The sequence below is a fragment of the Notechis scutatus genome, chromosome 11 (genome assembly GCF_049901735.1).
Source record: "Notechis scutatus isolate UNSWTSFEM ecotype Mainland chromosome 11, rNotScu1.2, whole genome shotgun sequence".
In the NCBI taxonomy this organism is placed as follows: Eukaryota; Metazoa; Chordata; class Lepidosauria; order Squamata; family Elapidae; genus Notechis; species Notechis scutatus.
Genome location: NC_142019.1, coordinates 1,920,235 through 1,929,998, shown reverse-complemented (window position 1 = coordinate 1,929,998; position 9,764 = coordinate 1,920,235). Strand labels below are relative to the sequence as shown.

General features: G+C 45.3%; 1 protein-coding gene across 1 annotated transcript in view; it reads left to right on the top strand.

Annotated features, from left to right (window-relative positions):
• Positions 1-6,423, top strand: part of FAM219B (family with sequence similarity 219 member B) — a 186,786-nt gene extending 180,363 nt beyond the window's left edge. The window contains exon 7 of the transcript XR_015750766.1: positions 6,406-6,423. The gene's annotated coding sequence lies outside the window, so the exon portion shown is untranslated. The remainder of the gene's footprint in view (positions 1-6,405) is intronic.
• The last annotated feature ends 3,341 nt before the right edge of the window (positions 6,424-9,764 follow it).

Genomic DNA, 9,764 nt, shown 5'->3' with positions numbered 1-9,764 from the left:
AAACAAGGCCCAAGATGGTTCACAGTGCTTTGGGAACTTGTCAACTCTCCAAAAGATAGACCATACTAGAGTAACCAAATCACGCTAACTAATACTTATTTTTATTATGAGGTTATTATAGCAACAGAAGCTGGCATGTCTGAATGGCCTTCCCTTCTCCTTCTCTTTATCTTCGTGAGAATCGGGGGTAGGACCTCTTCTGAGATGCTTTCTCATATTACATTTCTGCTTTGGGCAGAGATTTGCTTTATTTGGAAGTGTGTGGGTAGCATCTTTTTCTCCTGTTCCTCAAGGCTCTTCCTTCTACCCATTACAGAACCAGGCCAGAGCTAGTGACCATTGATAAGGTATCTGATGACTTCTGTTTCCAAGCAGTGATCTTCTTCAAGGAAACTCAAAGAGAACTCTGCTAGTTTATCCGCTGAAATGGATAACTGTCTCTTCTTAAGGATTCTGGAGAATGAAAATAAATAGAATAAAATAGAATAGCATGGAATGGAATGGAATGGAATGGAATGGAATGGAATGGAATGGAATAGAATAGAATAGAATAGAATAGAATAGAATAGAATAGAATAGAATAGAATAGAATAGAATAGAATAGAACAGAACAGAACAGAAAATAGAATAGAAATAGAAATAGAAATAGAATAGAATAGAATAGAATAGAATAGAATAGAATAGAATAGAACAGAACAGAACAGAATATAAAATATATAGAATAGAATAGAATAGAATAGAATAGAATTAGAACAGAACAGAAAATAGAATAGAATAGAAATAGAAATAGAAATAGAATAGAATAATAGAATAGAATAGAATAGAATAGAATAGAATAGAATAGAATAGAATTAGAACAGAACAGAAAATAGAATAGAAATAGAAATAGAAATAGAAATAGAATAAGAATTAGAATAGAATAGAATAGAATAGAATAGAATAGAATAGAATAGAATAGAATAGAATAGAATAGAATAGAATAGAATAGAATTCTTTATTGGCCAAGTGTGATTGGACACACAAGGAATTTGTCTTGGTGCAAAAAATAAACTTAATGGTAGAACCGGTTCCTGTTCTGTTATTGGGGAACCATTTTTCCCACCCCGTAATTCCATGGCGAGGAGAACAGGATGATCTTGGTGGGAAATTGGGGGGCTGAGCTCATCCCTTGGCCTAACATCGGGGTGCTAAGCTAAGGATCTCCTGGCCAGGCAGGATAAAATCAAGTTAAAGATTAGCCAACTTTGCGTGAGAAGCCTAAAGCGTGGCTTCGTGTTCAGAGCCAAGAGAGAAAACAAACAAGGGAAAGAAAAGTTCTGGGCATCTGAAATTAGTCTGAAATCCACCTCGAAGGAGAAATCTGCTTTTCTGAAGGGACTCATTGAATAACCAGAGCTTTTCAGAAATTTCAGAAGCTTCACTTATTTCCTCTATTGCTTTGGCCTCTTGGACTCAATTCACCAGCTGGAGAAATGGAAAACCACAAAATATTGAAACCTGTTATCCATAACAGTTCTATGCTGCCATTCCTGTTATTGACTGGAATGAACAAGCCAACGTTTTTTGCTAAGTCAGTCGTAATTTTAAATGTATCCCAACGAAACACCAAACACACAGCTATTGACGTGGGTAAACTGCACATGCCACTTGGCTGTTTTATACATTCCTACCTTGTTCCCACACAATACACTTAACCAAGTGAATTTGAGCAACAATATAATTTTACAGTCATTGACCAGGGAGAATCTGGTTCACGTTTGGAAAGAAGAGCCCTCAAGAAATCCTAAAGACTTTAGTTCAGGGGTGTCCAGCCTTGGCAAACTTTAAGACTTGTGGACTTCAATTCCCAGAATTCTCTAGCCAGTGTGGGGCCGGTCCACAAATAGCAAGAGCAGTTCGACTTATATACCGCTCTACAGTGCTTTACAGCCCTTTCTAAGCGTTTTACAGCCTCTTGCCCCCAACAATTTGGGTCCTTATTTTACCCACCTCGGAAGGATGGAAGGATGGATCAGCCTTGAGCCATGTCAGGATTGAACTGCTGGCAGTGGGCAGAGTTTGCCTGCAATGCTGCATTCTAACCACTGGGAAGGAAGGAAGGAAGGAAGGAAGGAAGGAAGGAAGGAAGGAAGGAAGGAAGATAGCAATAGCACTTACACTTATATACTGCTTCACAATGCTTTACAGCCCCCTCTAAATAGTTGGCCTCTTGGCCCCAACAATCTAGGTCCTTGTTTTACCGACCTCACAAGGATGGAAGGCTGAGTCAATTTTGAGCCTCCTCTTCCTCTTCCCCTTCCTCCTCTTCCTCTTCCTCCTTGCCTTATTTTAATTGTGATGCTTCCGATACGAATAAACAAAGCCAAGGAAGCAGAATCATCTTGGAAGCCCCAGGCTGGGAGCTAAAAAAGGCTCGTGCCAACCTCTCTCGCCCCCCACTTTGCCAGATCACAAGATGTCAATATCCCTGGGGTTGCCCAACCAGCCTTTTGTAACATCTGGCCTTGTCTCCATGTTAACGATTGCCCAGGGTTGCGTGCAAAGCGACTTGGCCGACATTCACTATGTCCTCCACTGCAAACACAGAGAAAAGGGACAAAGTCAATGGGGCATGGAGGTTCACTCCACTAGAGATCTCCATTGGCTGGACACTTGGGCTCTGGGTGGACAGGAGGAAATCCCTGTTTGATCCAGTGAGTGGTTAGAGCACAGCACTGTCCCCAAAGCTCAGGATCAGGTGCCAGTTTTTGAGAGTGTGTAACACAAACGTAACAAAATCCAAAAACGTAAATAAATGTCCTTTAATGCAGGGGTCCCCAACCGCCGGTCCGCGGACGGTACAGTCCAGCGGAACAAGCCTTACCGGGCCGCTGGTTGCTGGCGCCGCCATCTTTTTGGTAAAAAAGCAATTTTAAATCAAAAAGATGGCGGCGCCAGCGTTGGTGAGCTTTTCCGGGTAGAAAGCCATTTCTACCCGAAAAGCTCACCAGAAGCTAAGCGCCGCCATTTTTGATGAAAAATCACTTCGTGACGTCACCGGAAGTGATTTTCGTCAAAAAGATGGCGGCGCCCAGCTGGCGCCTGAACCGGGCCGCGGCGTCGAAAGGTTGGGGATCCCTGCTTTAATGCCTCCAGCCTGGCCCCACTGTTCAATAATACTCAGTTGGAGATAAAACTTACTCAAAAAATAGTCTTCAAAAGAAAGCAATACAGTCCGAACTTAATGAGCAGATAGCGGTGAAATAAAAAAACCCAAACAAACTACAGTGAAGAAATTTCCACAATGGACCAGGATAAATAATTATCAAATTTAAGGAGATAACAAGGCACAGTCTGTTGGAAGGATGCCAACCAAGATAACTTCAGCCCAAAATAACACACGCTTTGCTTTTGGCAACGCTGTGTTGTAACCGTCTCTCTTATATACTATTCTCCCCAGCTGCAACTAATGAGGGGGATCATGGCCGCTTCCTCTCTCGTAAGCCAAGTTGTTTCCTTCTTCATTCCTCCCTGCATGTCTTAGGATGTAGGGGGGGGTGGACCTAGTTCTTCCTCTGACTGCGCAGTCAGCCTGTGCCCTTCCCCAGCCTGCTCCACAACCTCCGGAGCCACACCTCCACTCCCTGTCCGCTGCTCCTCCTCTCCCTCAGAGTCCGACTCTACCAAGGGCATGACAGATGGCCTCCCAGGTTGAAGAGGGCTGACCCAGAGCCCCTTCTAGTAGAATAGAAGAGAATAACAGAGTTGGAAGGAACCTTGGAGGTCTTCTAGTCCAACCCCCTGCCTAGGCAGGAAACCCTACACCACTTCAAACCAATGGTTATCAAATCTCTTCTTGAAAGCCTCCAGTGTTGGAGCGTTTACAACTTCTGGAGGGAAGTTGTTCCACTGGTTAATTGTTCCGACTGTCAGGAAATTTCTCCTTAGTTCTAAGTTGCTTCTCTCCTGGATTAGTTTCCACCCATTGCTTCTTGTCCTGCCTTCAGGTGCTTTGGAGAATAGCTTGACTCCCTCTTCTTTGGGGCAACCCCTTGAGATATTGGAACACTGCTATCTTGTCGCCTCTAGTCCTTCTTTTCATTCAACAATGAAAAGTTTTCACCTCAAGGAAAACTACGCGATTCACTTCGAGCGCTGTTTCTCAAACGTGGCAGCTTGAAGATGTGCTCCTTGGGGCATTGTGGGAGTTGGGAGCCCACGTATTGTCAAGTTGTGAGGTTGCAGAAACACGTTATCTAGAGCAGGGCTTCAGGAGATGCCCTCCGACCAAAAGTCCTTTTCCAGTTGAAATTATTAAAGTTTTTTTTTTTTCCTTCCTGGGAAAATACCCGTGAAGACCAGATTTCAGCAGGACTGTGCCTGCACTGACAGTGAGAGCAATTAAGCAGTGAAACAGACGTTGCCCTCGGACGTTGTGGGAGCTTCATCACCGGAGGCTTTCAAGAAGAGACTGGACTGCCATTTGTCAGAAATGGTGGAGGGTCTCCCGCTTGGACAGTAGTGTTGGACTAGATGACCTACAAGGTCCCTTCCAACTCTGTTAATCTGTGAAATGGCGTAAGGTCTCCTGCTTAGATGGGGGGTTGGACTAGATGACCTACAAGGTCCCTTCCAACTCTTATTAATCTGTGAAATGATAGGGTTTCCTGCTTGGATGGGAGGGTTGGACTAGATGACCTTCAAGATACCTTCCGACTCTGTTAAGGATGGGGAAAAAACCGCTCCTTAGAACCCTACAGGCTGCAGAAAGCACACCCTTGCCGTCGGCAGGAGCCCAAAATCTAAAGCCAGTTGCCCTGGGACTCCTTTTTTTTTTTTTCCTTCCCCTTTTCGCATGCAGAAACAGCTTCCCATAACCAACCTTGAGAAAGAAAAGAAAAAAAAAACCAAACACCTTCGTGACAAAGCTTGGGTGAGAACGAAACACCGTGCCCAAATGCCAGGCTGGGTTAGGTACCATCCTTCTGGCTGCAAAATCCTTGCGTGCCAGGCAGCCTGTACCTCCCAAGTCTTTTTCCTGGACACACCCTGCCTATCTCAGGCTCAAAAACTCAGCCTGCAAAAAAACAGCTGGCAGGAAAGGTGGCGATGACTGGGTAAGATCTCGATCAGCAAACAGTACCCAGCGCTCACCTTAGCTAAGAGGTTCATGCGTTTCTCAGAGACACCAGGTGGGAAGACACCAGGAGGAGGGAGAGGCCGCTGGGCTCCTTTCGCTCAGGTGGGAAAGCCGGGGTCGAAAAGAAGCGTGACCCCATGAGGTCATCCCCTCGTCCGCTGGGGTTTGGGAGGGGATCAAGTAGAAACCTGCAAGCTGTGGCTGAAAAAAATAATAATAATCAGATAACAGCTAACAGATCATCAGAATTGGAAAGGACCTTATAGGTCATCTAGTCCAACCCCCACATCTAAGCAAGAGACCCTACACCATTTCACAGATGAACAAGAGTTGGAAGGGACCTTGTAGGTCATCTAGTCCAACCCCCTGCCCAAGCCAGTGGGCTTGTTTATTTACTGTCAGTGTATATATACATGTTTCTTATTTTGTGACTATACATTATTTTTATCCTTAGGGAGTCTGATTCTGAGGGGCAGGCCGAGCAGCTGACAGGGAGTGGGAGTGTTTCTCTGGTGGCTCCGGAGGAAACGGGGGAAGGGCACAGTCCGGCTGGGCATTCAGAGGAAGACCCAGGGCCACCCCCTCTTCATCCGAGGGAGGAATGTAGGGAGGAACAGAGAAGGGACCAACATGGCTTATGGGAGAGAAAAAGGCCCTGATCCCTTTCATTAGTTGCAGCTGGGAGAACAGGATATAAGAGGGGTGTTTGCACGCAGCTCCTTGCTGGAAGCAAAGCGTGCATTATCTTTGTCGAGGCTTACCTGGGTTTTGGCGTCCTCCCAACTGTGGGTGCTGCGTTATCTTTTGGAAGCCTGCAATTGATTACCCTGGCCTGTCGTGTTAATTACTTCAGTGTGGTTTGTGTTGGGTTTTTTTTATTTCTAATTATCTTTACTTTGGGTTCGGACTGCATTTCTTCCCTTCGTAGACTGTTTTTGGAAGAGTTGGATCTCCAGCCGAGGAGAATTGGACATTGGGGCCCAAGTTGGAGGCCTGAAAGGGAATTTATTCTACTTTTGTGACTTTGTTATTTTTGTGTCACACCTCTTTGGGTCATCACGCTAATCATGGATAAATCTAAGAAAAGAAAAGTTTCAGAAGAAAACAGAATCTTTAATTCAACTACTTATGCTAGTTTTGTGGCCGCTCAGGAAATAGTCAGGGTTTTTGTGGCTCCAAATGGCTCTTTGAGTGTTTAAGGTTGCTGACTCCTGGTCTAGAATTATATTTTATTTTTCAACCTGACCCTTGGATGAGATTTTCACTCCTACATTTAAATAAACAAGGATATTGTTCTGGACGGGTAATCCTCGGCTTACAACAACCGTTCGTTCAGGGACCGTTTTTTTAAGCACTGAAAAAAGGGACACTTTTTTTCACACTTACGACCGTGGCAAGCATCCCCGTGGTCACGTGATCCAAAATGCAGCCGCGTGGCAACCAGTTCACATTTACAATGGTGGCGGTGTCCCTGGGGGTCCTGCGAACCGCTTTTGGGACCTCCTGACCAGCCAAGTCAAGGGGAAGCCCAATTCACTTAACAACCATGTGTCTCGCTTAACGACTGTGGCCTAAAAAAGGTCACAAAACGGAGCGAAACTCACTTCATAACCGTCTTGCTGGGCAACAATGTTTGGGGGCTCAATTGTAGTTGTGAATCAGGGACTATCTGTACTCCTAATGCTTCCTCTCTCTTTCTCTCCCTCCCCCCCCACTCTCTCTCTCACACACACACACACACACACACACATATTTGTTTATTTGTTCTCCCTGAGCAGGGAGATTGCAAAAGAGACAGCTAAGATTTCTTTGGCTGCGCAAAAGAATAAACTCGCCAGAAAATCCTCCACAGACCACAGCGATGGTTCCCTGGTTCCTTCCTAGCTGGAGAGCTCTCCCTTGTTTTCTCAAAGTTGCTTTTTCAAAAGGCAACTGGGCTGTTTTTTTCCTTGAGGAAGAAGAAGAAGAAGAAGAAGAAAACATTTCGCTTCTCATCTGAGAAGCTTCATCAGTTCTGATGGTGGGAACTGATGAAGCTTCTTAGACAAGGAGTGAAATGTTTTCCTCCTCCTCCTCTTCTTCCTTTCTTTCTGTGCTCTTTCTCTTCTTCCTCCTCCTCTTCTTTCTCGCCTCCACTTCTTCTTCTTCCCCTTCTTCTTTTCTTCTTCTTCCTTTCCTCTTCCTTTCCTCCTCTTCTTCTTCCTTCCTTCCTTTCTGTCTTCTTCCTTTTCTTCTTCCTCTTCCTCTCCTCCTCCCCTTGTTCTTCTTCTTCCTCTTCTTTTTCTTCTTCCTCTTCCTCTCCTCCTCTCCCTGTTCTTCTTCTCCTCCTCCTCCTCCTCCTCCTCCTTTTTTTCTTTCTTTCTTTCTTTCTTTCTTTCTTTCTTTCTTTCTTTCTTTCTTTCTTTCTTTCTTTCTTTCTTTCTTTCTTTTCTTCTTCTTTTCCTCTTTTTCCTCCTCCTCCCTTTCTTTCTTTCTTTCTTTCTTTCTTCTTCTTCTTCTTCTTCTTCTTCTTCTTCTTCTTCTTCTTCTTCTTCTTCTTCTTCTTCTTCTTCTTCCTCTTCCTCTTCCTCTTCCTCTTCCTCCTCTTCCTCTTCCTCTTCCTCTTCCTCTTTTTCCTCTTTTTCCTCCTCCTCCTCCTCTCTCCTCCCTCCTCCTCCTCCTCTCTCCTCCTCCTCTTCCTTCCTCAAGGAAAAAAAAACCCAGTCCAGTTGCCTTTTGAAGAAGCACCTTTGAGGCAACTATGACCTGGATGAATGTCCATAAACACACTTCCTCGATTGTGTTCTTGTCGGTCCCACAACGGCCAGCTCCTTCTCCCTGGCTGTCCCATCACCAGGGGGACCCCATCACCCCAGGGCCTGTTTATCTGTACAGGAAAGAGCTTCTCACGCACGAGAGTGATCTTTTGACCTCCAGGAGTTTAAAAATATATATATATTTTGCCCTCCGGCCTGAAAGCAGCAAGGATGGTAATCTTTAACCCCAAGCCACTTTGCACACAATCACACGCAAGCCTACACAACCGCAAATAACTTTTTCCCTGCCTTAAGGGGGGGGCTGTTATCCCCTCTGAAGCACAAGGCCATTCTGACTTCCACTCCAAGCAATTTGAAATGTTGGCTGGTTTTTTTTAAATAGGGTGCCAGCTTCAAAACGAACCCCCCTTTTTCCAGGGGTGGGATTCAAAAATCCCAACAACCGGTTTGCTGCCCGGTTGCTAGGTGGGCATGGCCTCCTGAAACGTCCCGTTTCCGGCTTCCGGTGGGCCTCCAGAGCCCGGGGGGAGGCCACGTTCATCCTCTGGGAGGGCGAAAAGAGCCTCCCGTGGGTTCTGGAGGCCCACCGGAAGCTGGAAACAGGCCCATTTCCGGACTTCCGGAAGGCCCAATAGCAGTCACTGGGAGAGGGATCTTGGCGTCTTAGTGGACAACCAGCTAAATAGGAGCCAGCCGTGTGCAGCGGCAGCCAAAAAAGCCAATGCAACCCTAAGTTGCATTAACAGAGGGACAATCGAGATCAAGGGAAGTACTAATACCACTCTATAAAGCCTTAGTAAGACCACACCTAGAGTCCTGCATCCAGTTTTGGTCACCACACTTATAAAAAAGGATGTTGAGACTCTAGAAAGAGTGCAGAGAAGAGCAACCAGGAGGATGAGGGGACTGGAGGCTGAAACATATGAAGAACGGTGACAGGAACTGGGCCTGGCTAGTCTAGGGAAGAGAAGGACCAGGGGAGACAGGATAGCAGTCTTCCAATATTTGAGGGGATGCCACAAAGAGGAGGAAGGGGTCAAGCTATTTTCTAAATCACCCGAAGGCCAGACAAGGAATAATGGATGGAAACTGAACAAGGAGAGATTCAACCTGGAAATAAGGAGTAACTTTCTGACAGTGAGAATAATCGATCAATTGAACAGAAGTTGCCCTCGGAAGTTGTGGGAGCTTCATCACTGGAAGCTTTCAAGAAGAGACTGGACTGCCATCTGTCAGAAATGGTGTAAGGTCTCCCGCTTGGGTAGGGGGGTTGGACTAGATGACCTACAAGGTCCCTTCCAACTCTGATTATCTGTTATCTGTTATCTGCCCGTTTCCCCCCCTCCTAGAGCCTCTGTCAACCTGCACTTACCTCCATCAAAAATAGGCTGTGTGGAGAGTGCTGGGAGGGAGGGGGGCAGCTGGTTGGTTCAAATACCGTTTCGTCGAACCAGATGTAACTTTAACATCCGGTTTATCTGAACCAGTCCGAACCGGTTGAATCCCACCCCTGCCTTTTTCCTGTTTGTGACACGCCGTCGGATGCTTTGCAAAGCTAGTACACAAGCACAACAGCGAAGCAGTTATAGGAGGGGTGCATTTCAGAGGTGTGGAGGGGTGCTTCTTATTTTTAAAACAGGAGCATCGGTATATTGAACTTATTTTTTTTAAAAAAAGACCCATTAATAAGGAACAAGACCAAGATCAAAAGATAGCTAAAAGCAAACAATAGGGAGAAAACAAACAAATAAATGTGTAATCTTGATGAGAGATTTGTCTTTTACACCTCTGCATTCAATATTGATGCCAAATCAAGAAATTGGAAGAATGGAATAATAGCACACAGGTTTAAAATATAAATGTATCAGCAAAAAAGCAATAACAGTTAA